General features: G+C 47.0%; 1 non-coding gene across 1 annotated transcript; it reads left to right on the top strand.

Annotated features, from left to right (window-relative positions):
- The first annotated feature begins 10,625 nt into the window (after positions 1 to 10,625).
- TRNAY-GUA (transfer RNA tyrosine (anticodon GUA)) lies at positions 10,626 to 10,717 on the top strand. The gene is given in 2 exon segments: positions 10,626 to 10,662; positions 10,682 to 10,717. It is a non-coding gene; the product is annotated as a tRNA-Tyr (tRNA).
- Positions 10,718 to 13,550: the final 2,833 nt, after the last annotated feature.

Consider the following 13,550-nt stretch of genomic DNA (forward strand, 5'->3'; position numbering starts at 1 on the left):
TCGCAAGACAATGTGCCCAACAACGATGAATAAAGATTAATAATCCTGCATAACTTATGGTATATATCATTCATAAGCAATTTGCATCACTACACAAGGCACACGTATAGCATAACCATAAGCTTACCAAAGCATATGCATAAGTGAAACCATAAGCATATATAACCATAGGCTAAATCATAAAGCATAACCATAAGCTAAACCGTAAGAATAATCATAGGCTCATAAAGCATAACTATAAGCTAAACCATAAGCATCATGCACCGAACCTTTTCGCTTCGAGATATCCAGGCTTAACCTTAGCTAAGCCCCCAGCCATTTTTTTGTTGTTGTTCAGGTTTCAACCATTGGTTTCTAATATCGGTCACGGGGAACTATTGAAATTCGGTCACGGGGAACTATCACGGGGAATTATTGAACGCTTGACTTTCACAACGGTATGCAGAAGTAAACCATCGTGCATGAAGAAGCCGCAAACGCGAAAGCCGGCGCCCACGGGGCTGAGAATCACAGTGTCACTGAAATAGAATCTGGTAATCAAGATCTAGCGACACCAACAGATCACCAAGCACTCAGCTAATCGATTGTATCGCGCGCGTGCGTTTGCGTACGTCTTTCCGTGCTCTCGCTGAAAATGCTTGCTGCCAGTGCGTGCGGCCGGCCACGGGGTTGGGTACAGTGCACTAGAAAATATTGGGTAGTGGAAGAAGCGGCGGTCCGGGTGCGAGTCATATTGTGCAGAAGCTCACTAGATGGCGCGAGCTCTCACTTCCCGAGCACCGGCTGAGGGAGTATGCGGCAGAACGCAGCAAGCGAGTGCGGCGGCACAGAGTTTCATAATGCTGCGTTCATTTTTCCTCATGCCAAACATGTAAATATGGTTTTATGTAAGCTACCATAAGATCTGTAGCATCGGATGGCAGGGCACGGCACGTACCTGCAATGTCTGTTATAGCGATGCACGCACTTCGTGCACCCCCCTCCTCCCTGCAGCGACAGAGTGCACTTCTAGTATTAAAATTTCACTTCTTTTTTTTACCCAGCTGCAGCAGTAACAAGTCCTGTTCATAACATAGAAAATCTATTTGTGCTGAATGCATGCATATTTATTTATTTATTTATTTGTAGAGAACCTTACAAGGCCCCTACATGGGGATTGAGTAAGGGGGGCATAGAATCAATTAAGTACACACAATCTAGTAACAACAACAATATGAAATAATAATAAAAAGCACCAGCCAAGTGCACAGCCTAAAAGATGAGAAACATAATAGCTACATAATGCTGTATATAAGTACAATAAAAAAGAACTCTTAGGTTTGTGACAAACGTATTATAGTGCAAGAAAAAGGTAGGAAAAATAACACAGAACAGTGAGTGTGATATCAATGGTTAACAAAGGTTAAGCGAGTTGAATGAGTGCCTGAATTTTTCACGATCAGTTTCCACAACTATGTTGTCGGGGAGGCTGTTCCAGAGCTGAATGGCACGGGGAATTGCAGACGAGTTGAATGCTTCTGTTTTACCATAGATGCGCGTAAAGCTATCATGATTGTGTAATCTGTACGACGCGTGCGATGAAGTTTCTAGGTGTAGGGAGCGTTTGTTAGTGTGGTGAGCGTATTTATGAAATAATGACAAAAAGGCTATGTCGCGACGATTACTTAGCATCTGAAGTGAAAGGTGAATTTTTATTTGGGTTACGCTAGAACGGTAGTCCTAATTTCGGGAAATGAAACGTGCGGCTCTATTTTGGATTGATTCCAGCATGGTAGTTAGGTAATTTTGGTGGGGAGACCAGAGTGGAGTGGCGAACTCAAGTCGAGGGCGAACAAATGTTTGAAATGCCAGATTGCGGATAAGTGGAGGTGAGTTCCGAACGTTACGTCGCAGGTAACCCAGTGATCGAGAAGCACTGGCACAGATGGTAGTAATGTGAGAAGTCCAGGAGAGGTTTGTTGAAAGATTTACGCCTAGATATTTAAATGATGAGGTCCGAGATAATGGGACATTTCTACTGCAGTAGAAATAGTCCAAGTTAGTGCGTTTGCGGGTGAAGAACATCACTTTACATTTTGATGAATTTAGAGTCATTAGCCAGGTGTCACACCAATTAATAATTTGGTTAAGATCATTTTGGAGGATCAGGTGGTCATCAGAGCTGTTAATAGAACGATAGACAATGCAGTCGTCAGTGAAAATGCGCATGCATGGTAAGTTATTAGGTATGTCATTAATGTATATCAGATAGAGTAAGGGACCAAGAACGCTTCCTTGTGGTACACCAGATGGAACATCTGAAAGGGGCGAGGAGAAGCTGTTAGCGAAAGTAAACTGCTGCCTGTTAGAAAGAAAATTTCGAAGCCAGGATAGAGTTAGTGAATCAAGTTTTAATGATGATAACTTCAAAAACAGGCGACAATGGGCTACGGTCAAAAGCTTTAGAAAAATCCAGAAAGATGCTGTCAGTTTGAAGGTTTGAGTTTATGTTAAAGTGTAAATCTGTCATAAATTCAAGCGATTGCGTTTCGCACGACATCCTTCCTGAAACTGCTGCATTATTCTATCATGATGATTTAAGCAAGCCATGAGCATGTGCATTTCAGAAGCATGAGCCTCCTGAAGACAGTTTATTTCAGTCACAGTATCAGTGGGTAGGGGGAGGCATTTTCAAGAAACATACTGCAACAGAAGAATTCCACGGTAGGGAGTACACAATACCATTTCACATACTTATGTACAGCGGCTCAACTTCAGATATCTTGAGGTCTCCCGACCGTTATCTTTCGAATGGTTTGAGGACTTCACAAAAAAGTGCAGCCGCGTGGTAACATAAAACGCTACAACCTTCACCGTCAATGATTCTGCATGGCTATCCGGTCTTGGCGGTTTCTCTAAACAATACCAATAACATCCATAACACTCTCATGATGCAGATCTTGTGTACTGAATGTACACAAGAGCTGCACCTACCTCGACCACCTCTACCTCGACCACCGCATGCAGCTCCCATTCGGTCAGGTACGTCAGAAACGAAAGAAGCTTTTCCATAGAAGGAGATTCTGGCCGTAGGGCCTCTCCCATTTTCCCATTCCTCTCCCATTGTTTCCGCCGGTCATTGTCTTTAGGCGCTCCAAAAAGAGACAACGTGCGCCCATTTACTTCCCGAAAACCCGGATACCCGCTCTTGCATCCGGGCGCATAACAATGCGTATCGCTTTTTTTCTTCTTCTCTTCCATTATCCAAAAAGCGACAACAGGGCAGCATCGAACAGAGAAACGGTCACGCTCGGCATTTTCACTAGCTTCACTTGCAAAAATGCGAAAAGCACGGTGGCTCGTAGCAACAAGAATGACGCGGTAAAGCGCACGTGGGCAACGCGAGCTCCAACCGGCACGGTCTCCTCGGGAAGAGCACACCAGCGCCCCTAGCGGGAGTCTTCGCTCTTGGCTTCACGCTGCCTGTGCGCCCAGCCCTCCGCTCTTTCCACTACCCAATACTTCTAGCTCACTGTAGGGTTGGGGTAGGTGGGGGTGAGCACTAGCGCCACTGTTCGCGGCGGCGGTTTGGAAAACTAAAGAAAGCCACACAAGCAAAAGCAAATCAGCGGCGCTGGCGCAGCGCCGCACGCGCAGTTAGACCACGACCCTTATACAGTAGGTCGTGGTCTAAAGCCCCTGCATCCACGCGCCACCGCCGCTTTCTTAAGTAGCGACAACCTTTGTTGCGCGCCGCCTTTTCTCCTCACACCAAATCCGGTTCCGGTATTTCCGGTTCCGGCATATCCTGTTTAAAAATTTCCGGTTCCGGCGTTTCCGCTTCCTGGAGTTGCGCTGCGGGAATTTCCGCTTTGACTGTTGTTACTAGTTAGACGATGGTGAGACGCCCGCGCGTGCTTAGTAGAGCTGTGGCAGTCACCATGAGAAGAATGCAAAGGAGACAAGCTGTTGTATTCCGCTGAAGTAGTAGTTCGCGGTCACTGTTTTCCAAATGCACGAAAAACGGCAGTGTTCTCCAAGCGCCCAGGCACTACATTCCACTGTACGTTGTCGCTCGTGCCACAACCGGTCGCAGGTTGACGCGAAGCAGCGAACACGAGCAGATTGCTGGTTACAATAGGCGGTTGTTCTTGGATGGAATCACATTCACAGTTTCAACCGCAGCTGGTACAATTAAAGCCTCTCCGGCGACGCGAAAGTAAACAACGCTAAAAAACAAAATGTCACTTCTACTCGGAACAGGAAGCTGCAGCTACGTAAGTTCCGCTTGGCGCCGGAAGCTAAGGGGGTGAGTGGGAGAGGAGCGTGGAGGAGGAGGGCAAGTTGGCGGTACTTAACCTGGTCGGCGGAAACGTGTATGGAGGGGCTTTAGTCCCGTCGACCGTCTCGGTCACGGAAATTGAGCGACGCGACGCTGCCCAGCCGGTTTGATGTTTGGCATCCGCGTGCGCCTGCTAAGGATTCCCGTGAAAATGGCGGTAGCTTTACCACTTAGCCGGCTACGGCCGAGGAATGCTTTTGTGTGCGATTTCCATCGGGTCCCAATTATGGTGTTTGTATTTCAAGCGAACTGGCACACAGCTGCACGGGAGACAGATTTCTCAGTACCGGCAGGGTAGCCCGCTGTCCGGCGGATATGCAGTTAATAATCCGCGATTTCACGGAACATTCTCGGCAGCTTGCATGGCGGCCGTTTGCAGGTGAAAAGAGGGAAGACATAAGGGCCGATGCTCGCAGCCCAACGTAGGGGAGAGGGAGGTGGCACGTGTGTTTGAGAAATCCTATCCCCTGGCGTGTTCTAAAGAGTGCCACTGTTTCCACCAATGCTGTGTGCGGCACGAAGGTGGTTGTGCTATTGGTTACAATGATGTGAACTCGCATATGTGATTGGCTGGTTTGCGAATCCTTTGTACAACTGAGGGCTTAAAAAGTCATGTTCGGTTGTGTGGGAAGAGCGGAGCTTCGGGCTTGGACTCGAACAGACGCTTCGGCGTTTGAATAAAACGTCACTTCGTCAAACAACGGCTCTTCCTTCGCTTCGCCACCGTGCACTCGAATCATCGAGGGGCGCCGACTTCGGACTTCAACATCTTCCCTCCTTGACTACCGTTGAAGCTACGAGATGACAAAGGGAAAGGAAATTAACTGGCGCAGTCGACAGGATCGGACAGCCCGCAGCAAGGAAGGTGCTTAAGTCCGGTGAGGCTGACTGGACGCTCACTGCAACTTGGACCTGCTGGTACGCTGTGAGAAGCAGTACTGGCATCACGTACGAGCCTGCCAGACAACATTTGCGAGACGGGAGCTGAGCGGGACAAGAGCAGCTGCACGTCAAGAAGCGAGGGTGGACCCGAAGGATATCGTTGAACGACAAAGGAGTGGATGTGGTGTTCTGCATCAGGAGCAAGGTGGCAAGGAACGTCGACGCGAGTCAGCAAGGCAACGCCAAGGGTAATCCGGTGGAACATTTGGAGCACCGGAGGACTACAACACGACTAGCCTGGGAGACAAGACTGACGCAGCTGACAGCAGCACCGGGCGACGCATCACGACAAGGTGAGGCTCATTTTGCGCTCTCTTGAGGTGCCTTTCACTGAATGCACTTGCGTTCAAACTCTGGGAGATGGCAGATTCAGATGGAAACGCGATGGAAGGTGATAGTGTGAACGAATCGCATCGCACCCGCGAATTGATGCTCGAGATAGAGGCTTTAAAGCTCAAGCTGGAGCTGGAAAAGATGAGGTCGTCGCGTGCCTCGTCAGAGGAACCGGAGAACAGGAATCAGCACACCGGAATGGCACGATACGCGAAAGAGTTGAAAGCAGTCCTTGCCCCATGCCCACTAATGAGCCAATGATTCCCGCCTGGTTCAAGAACGTGGACGCTCTTCTTGCGGCATTAAGTGTACCTGAGGAAATACAGGACACTATTATATTACCATTCTTTAATGACAAGATGCGAACATTCGTTGCCAATCAATCGGAGGCTGGTGTAATGCGTTACTCAGACCTAAAATCTAGAGTGTTGAAGGAACTGCGGATGACTCCAAGTGAGTACCGCAGAATGTTTCTCAAAGTCAAGAGGGAAGCAAACGAGTCTTGGAGCCAAGTTGCGGCACGCCTGGAGACAATGTTCACGTACTACCTCAGAAGTAGAGAGGTGCTGTCGTTTGAGAGTCTGCAGGAATTGCTTATAGCTGACAGACTAAAGCAGTTAATGCCAAGTGATCTCCGCTCACTGGTCATCCATCAGGAAGTAAAGGGCTGGTTGAAAGCCAAAGACATAGCAGAGTAAGCCGCAAATTTCGAAGAAAGCCTGCACATTAGCAGGCAAGGCAATTATCATAGGAAACATTGGTTGCGCTTTCTAGACAGTCACATGTAAGAAGACAGGACAGGCGCAAACTAACAACTGAGAGTTATTCCAGAAAAAACACTTATATATCAGACCATACCAGCGCAGTCGCATCAGGGTATCAGCAGCGTAACAGAAGAACAACCCAAAATCAGAAAAAACCAAAGGCGTGGCTCACCTAAACATACTATCAAGAAAACGTGCCTCCCTATTGTAAAGTATGACTGAGGTGTCACTGATGCATGCTTGTCCCTTCTTTCTTATATAATATGACTTAAGAAGTTCACGTGCTTTTTCATTACTGCACTTGCGCAGGATCTTAACTTGGTTGAGCAGAGGCCTGCATTTATGTTCTAAGCAGTGCATGGGTAAATGACGTTGCTCCCGGTTTATAATTGATCTTTCATGTTCTCGGATTCGCACGTTCAGACATCGGCCCGTCTGGCCTATGTAGGTTTTGCCTCATGTCAGGGGAATCTGATAAACAACGCCAACTTGGCAATCTAAATAGGGGTTCTTGTGTTTCACGTCGCAGCCACCTTGCTTCTTTCTGGCGTGAAGTCTCCCAATGCGGGCGCAAAGGCGACTCAGCTTGCAGGGAGCCGAGAAAACGAGTGGGACACCATGCTTGGTTGCTATCTTCTTCAGATTATGTGCAGTTCTGTGAACATATGGAATTACAACTGGCTTTGAAGCTTTGTTGGCAACATCAGAGTTTACTTTTTGGGGCGCTTTTAGCCTCTTTTCGAGCGTTTCAACCACTGCCAGCACAACCAAATCAGGGAAGCCAGCCTCTTTCAGCCTGGAAATTTGCATGTCGAAGCTAGCCTGCATGGCATGCGTACATGACTTCTTCAAAGATTGCTCAATAATCTGTTTAGCAATGGCCCTTTTGGTGATTTTACAGTGAGCTGAATTATATGGTAATAATTGTTTTTGTGTGCGAGTGCAGAAACAGCTACAAACGTGCTCTTTTCCAAAGGTAAGTTTGAGGTCAAGGAACTGCAGAGTGTTATTGACAGGGAGCTCATGTGTAAAGGTTAGACCTAAGGCATTATTCTCAAAGAGATTTAAAATGTCTGCAATGGCGTCGTCATACATACAATCATTTCGTACTTTCAGCAGCACAAGAAAATCGTCAACATACCTGAAAACGTGTGCTACTTTGTCTTTGTCAAGTACACCATACACGGTGCGGTCAATACTCGATAAAAAGATATTGCATAAAAGTGGTGCTACGCAGGACCCAATGCACACTCCCTGTCGCTGCAAAAAGGTTTGGTTGTCAAAGGTGATAAAAGTGGCATTGAGATAGAATTCTAAAAGAGCCAGGAAACTGTCTACCGAAATGCCTGCTGAGTTTTGAAAATCAATGACATCGTTAGCTTCAATACAGCTACGCACTGATTCAAAAAGTGGCTGGTGAGGTATGGAGTAGAATAAATCTTCTACATTAACTGAGAACCCAAATCCGATTGAGTCAACTGTCTGATAAAGCGAAAAAACATCTTCTGAATTCTTGTTTAAAAATTTCCGGTTCCGGCGTTTCCGCTTCCTGGAGTTGCGCTGCGGGAATTTCCGCTTTGACTGTTGTTAGACGATGGTGAGACGCCCGCGCGTGCTTAGTAGAGCTGTGGCAGTCACCATGAGAAGAATGCAAAGGAGACAAGCTGTTGTATTCCGCTGAAGTAGCAGTTCGCGGTCACTGTTTTCCAAATGTACGAAAAACGGCAGTGTTCTCCAAGCGCCCAGGCACTACATTCCACTGTACGTTGTCGCTCGTGCCACAACCGGTCGCAGGTTGACGCGAAGCAGCGAACACGAGCAGATTGCTGGTTACAATAGGCGGTTGTTCTTGAATGCAATCACATTCACAGTTTCAACCGCAGCTGGTACAATTAAAGCCTCTCCGGCGACGCGAAAGTAAACAACGCTAAAAAACAAAATGTCACTTCCACTCGGAACAGGAAGCTGCAGCAACGTAAGTTCCGCTTGGCGCCGGAAGCTAAGGGGGTGAGTGGGAGAGGAGCGTGGAGGAGGAGGGCAAGTTGGCGGTACTTAACCTGGTCGGCGGAAACGTGTATGGAGGGGCTTTAGTCCTACGCTTTGCTATATTCGCCTAAACTGGGCCACAAAATAACAGCGAGGTCAAGTCCCTAATCTCAAACTGACTGAACTATGAATACTTTGTTTAGCGCAGAAAGACAGACTGACTGAACTATATTTTAGTTCCCATGTATTCCAACCTCTAGCGCGGGGCTGGCCAACACCAGCTTTTATGGGTGTACGAGTAGTGATTTTTGAGACCGAATACGAATCGAAGAGCGCCAGAATCGAATCGAATATCGAATACCTGACAATAAAGGTGACCCGGAATGCAGCAGTAGTGAAGCATAGAGCACTTCGGGACCACAGTAAATATGGGGCGGTGCGTGGAATCTGGAAAGGAGTAATGCTTCAAGCGCTAACGTTCGAAAATGCCATTTTGTGCTTAACATAGGATATCTTGTCGGGACTGGAAGTTTACCAAGGATCGGTAGGCCGGTTGGCTTTGAGACCACACGGCAAAACCACAAATCAGGCAGTACAGGGTGACATGGGTTGGGCCTCGTTTGAAGACAGAGAAGCGCACAGGAAAATTAGTGGTGAAGAAGGACTCAGGAACATGGATCAAAATAAATGTGCGGCTAAAGTGCACAAGTGCCTGAAACGCATGGACACACAATGCAAGAAGAGGTCAAGAAAGTTGGCAACCGAGTAGAGGGTAAATAAATGTGCAGACAGACAACCAGGAGTCATCAGAAAGGAAATCAGAGAAACGGACACAGTGAATTGAATGCAACGAATGGAAACAAAAAATTCCATGGCGATTTACGAGAATGAGAAAAAAGAAATTAAAAGGGAAAGCTCGTACGATGACAAGAAGGGCAGTACCTTGCCATTTGAGGCATGTGTCTGCTGCAGCGAAAATCCGGAGGCCACTCAGCACATCCTAAAGGAATGCGAAGAGATTCGCCCAGTGAGGCCCATAGGTAACGCACACCTTCCAGAAGCCCTTGGATTTAAAGCGGGCGGAAGCATAAACCGGTCAGCAGTCGAGATAAACAAGAAAGGTTTCGAGTATTGGTGGAAAAAAGCTGGCAAGAGCGACCGGATCCTTTACAGGCATAGGTAGCGATACAAGGTAGATAGAGAAGTTAGGATGAAAAAGAAGGAAAAAAATAAAAAGGTGCATGCAAAAATACTGGTATGAAAAGTATACCTGAGTAACCCAAGCAGGCAGGTGACATTTGTGACCTCCCCGTTTCAAAGGGGATCCCACTGAATTATCATCATCATCTGTTCTCTCCCCTCACACAATACCTGGCGCGTTAGCGTTGCAGCAGGAGGGGTATTCTGCAAGAGTCATCCTAGTGGACTGTCCATTGCGGCCGTTGCTGATGTGGTGACTAGGTGGAGCTGTGTGAGTGAGGAGGAGGCGAGCGGCCCGAGCCAATCAGCGGCGGTTACAATGGCCAGTCCACTAAATGGACTCTTACACAATACCCCCCCCCCCCCCCCCTGGTGTTCCTTTCGCCCGCTCGGCTCGGTCGAGCCGTGCTCGTGACGTAGCGCAGCAGCCAATGGAAATTTACCTGCCGTTTCGCTTCTACAGATGACAGGCGCCGGAATTATGGGCCATTTGACGCTTTCGCATCAACAAATAACCTTGATAATTGTATTTAAACTGCAGAGAAGTTACTTGCTCCATGGTGTTCTTATTTCATTGCAGAAATTACCTCTTTCGACACTTGGCGTGCTTTTTTTTTCCGGTTGTGTGCGTGTGTGGTGTTTGCGTGCGTTATTTCACATTATTTTTTTTTAATTGTGTCTAATTGTAGAAAGTGCATCTTGCGGCGGATTTGTTGGATTGGTTGTTTTTCTATATTCTGAAGCGCGTTTTCAAAAAGCGCCCGATTTAACGGCGCTTTCGATGCTAACGTTCTATTGGCCAACGTTTCCATGCTCATCTAGACAAACCAAAATGGAATAAATCCGTTAGTGCAGTACCAAACCAACTTGACTGCATTAGTGCAGTACCGTTCTGATGAATTCACGTGGAAACGTTTTTCAATCACGGCGGCGGCAGCGCTACCTTTCGCACTGAGAAGGCTGATCTCTCGAGCGACGGCCGAACCAGTTTGGCACGAGGCGCATGTCAGCTCCATTTAAGTGGGTCACGAGGTGTGCGGCCGCCGTCCAGTCGCGCTGGCCGAAAGCCGCTTTCAGTTCCGTCGATAGCTCAGTTGGTAGAGCGGTGGACTGTAGAGGTTGACCCGACGCGGACATCCATAGGTCGCTGGTTCGAATCCGGCTCGACGGACTCTTTTTTTTTTTACTTTTGTGATATTACCATCTTCAGTACCTCTGCATTTTGTACTGCTCACAGAAACGTACACCTTGTGCGTTTCAGCGAGCAGTTAATTCATGGACGATAACACGGACGAAAATGACACCTACAAGAGATGAACTTCCCCAGCAGAGGTTGTAATAAACAAATATTACAGTAAATTTCACAATTGCAATAAAATAGTACAAGATAAACCGGCATTTGCTCGACCAACCAAACTAGTGAGCAGGAATGACAAATGCTCAACTAAAGAAAGCGAATGTTCGGGCTGATTCGGGCATGAATTAAACTTTCACAACCTGCTGTATGTGTTTCTGTGACAGCGCAACCCCTGTGCAATGCTTACTGTTTATCTGCGGTATTCGTGCACCCATTTGTAGTTTTGATCACTTTAACCGTTCTGCTGTATTTTGGCAACCGACAACTGTCTCGTCTGTGACCACCCCGGTAGACGTTGTCAGGGGGGATGATTCGGTAGTCTCCTTTTGCCGTCAGTCTCCTTTTGACAGTCTTGTTGGCGTAGCTTGTACTGCGCTATGCACATGTCTAAATACAAAGTTAGTTTTTAATCATAGCACACAAGTGATCGGCTCCGTGAGCATGATTACAAACGTGCACAAATGGGCGCTAGCCACAGTATAAGAAAACATTTCCAGAAAAGTAATCGAAAAAAGTGTCCTGATGGCATGTTCTCTCGTTCAACAGAATTTTCTGATCGGGTTTTTAAAGCTTACCCTCACTTCTAAGCACTAGGTCGCCGTATCAAATCCCGGCCACGGCGGCCACATTTTGATGGGGGAGAAATGCAGAAAAAAATAACGTGTACTTAGATTTAGCTGCACGTTAAGGAAACCCAGGTGGCCTAAAGTAATCTGGAGTCCCCCACTACGGCGTGCCTTATATTCAGATTGTGGTTTTGCCACGTAAAACCCCATAATTTAATAATAATTTAAGGTTACCCTCGCATTTTGTCTTACAGATTCTCTGTAATATGCTTCAACACAGTGCAATCACTGTCAATTTCTGCAGCATTTGCCGAAGTTATAAGATATGTAAACTAGCGGAAAATGTTCAACGTTGTGATTAATAAGTTGCAAAAGAGGGGACGGGCTGAATGAAGCTGCACATGTACACACGCGGGGCAAGTACAGCCGCAGCTGCCACGAATTAAACGAGACATATTTTACAGGCACTTTGTGTAACTTTCACCACACGTGTGTCTGTTCTATTCTGTATCCATAGGCCTTGAAACGTCTGCTATTTCTCTGGGGTTTTCATAGCATGGTGGTTTTACATGAAATCTGTGAAACGCTGTGCGATGCAGCTTGTTTTATTGCGATAGCAATCAGAAGACACTCAAAACGCATTTCCGCCGTCGGTGCCGCCATGATGTTTCCTATAAATTGCAAGTTCGATAACACCGTGGTCGCGCGCCGTATGCTGTAGGTGCGAGTGAAAGTATCTGAGGGTGAGCCGATAACGGTGGATTGATCTCACTCGCGCAAGAGACGAAGGCGGGGAAGAAGCACGGCCGTAGAGAAATAAAAGGACTAAGAGCGGACACTCCGAGAAATCTGGCCTCAGGAACTACGTCACGGCTACGTAACGAACTACTGCTCCCACCAAACGCCAGAGGACGCAGGCGCAAAAAAAGAAAATGTTGTAATGAATTCTGCTCAATCGTTTTACAAAATAATAATTATACGCCCATATTTGGCGTGTTTCTTATGCATAAAAACAGAATTTCCAAGACACCTTCCGTGCTTTTTGTTCTTAATTCGTACTGTCATCAACCCCAATCACCATTCGTCCATCGAGAAGAAATCAACGATTCGTGTACCAGAGGCGTGCCAGCGGGAAGGCTTCGTGAACGACGGCTGCGGCGGTGTTTTCGTGTCTAAGACAGGTGAGTCACGTTTTCAAGCGAAGCTTGGAACTGACTTGTGAGGGCGATGAGGTTTGCCAACTCTGATGTTGCCAACAAAGCTTCAAAACCAGTTGTAATTCCATATGTTCACAGAACTGCACATAATCTGAAGAAGATAGCAACCAAGTATGGTGTCCCACTCGTTTTCGCGGCTCCCTGCAAGCTGAGTCGCCTTTGCGCCCGCATTGGGAGACTTCACGCCAGAAAGAAGCAAGGTGGCTGCGACGTGAAACACAAGAACCCCTATTTAGATTGCCAAGTTGGCGTTGTTTATCAGATTCCTCTGACATGAGGCACAACCTACATAGGCCAGACGGGCCGATGTTTGAACGTGCGAATCCGAGAACATGAAAGATCAATTATAAACCGGGAGCAATGTCATTTACCCATGCACTGCTTAGAACATAAATGCAGGCCTCTGCTCAACCATGTTAAGATCCTGCGCAAGTGCAGTAATGAAAAAGCACGTGAACTTCTTAAGTCATATTATATAAAAAAGAAGGGACCAGCATGCATCAGTGACACCTCAGTCATACTTTACAATAGGGAGGCACGTTTTCTTGATTGTATGTTTAGGTGAGCCACGCCTTTGGTTTTTTCTGATTTTGGGTTGTTCTTCTGTTACGCTGCTGATACCCTGATGCGCCTGCGCTGGTATGGTCTGATATATAAGTGTTTTTTCTGGAATAAATCTCAGTTGTTAGTTTGCGCCTGTCCTGTCTTCTTACATGTGATTGTCTAGAAAGCGCAACCAATGTTTCCTATTACAATGAACCAACTTGCCCTACAACGCATCCTGCTAAGGCAATTATCGCGGTATCTGCACCAGGAAATGATAATTATAGGCCGCAAGCTAAACAAGCCGCTGGGTCGAGCTTC

This window comes from Dermacentor variabilis, chromosome 6 (genome assembly GCF_050947875.1).
Source record: "Dermacentor variabilis isolate Ectoservices chromosome 6, ASM5094787v1, whole genome shotgun sequence".
Classification (NCBI taxonomy): Eukaryota; Metazoa; Arthropoda; class Arachnida; order Ixodida; family Ixodidae; genus Dermacentor; species Dermacentor variabilis.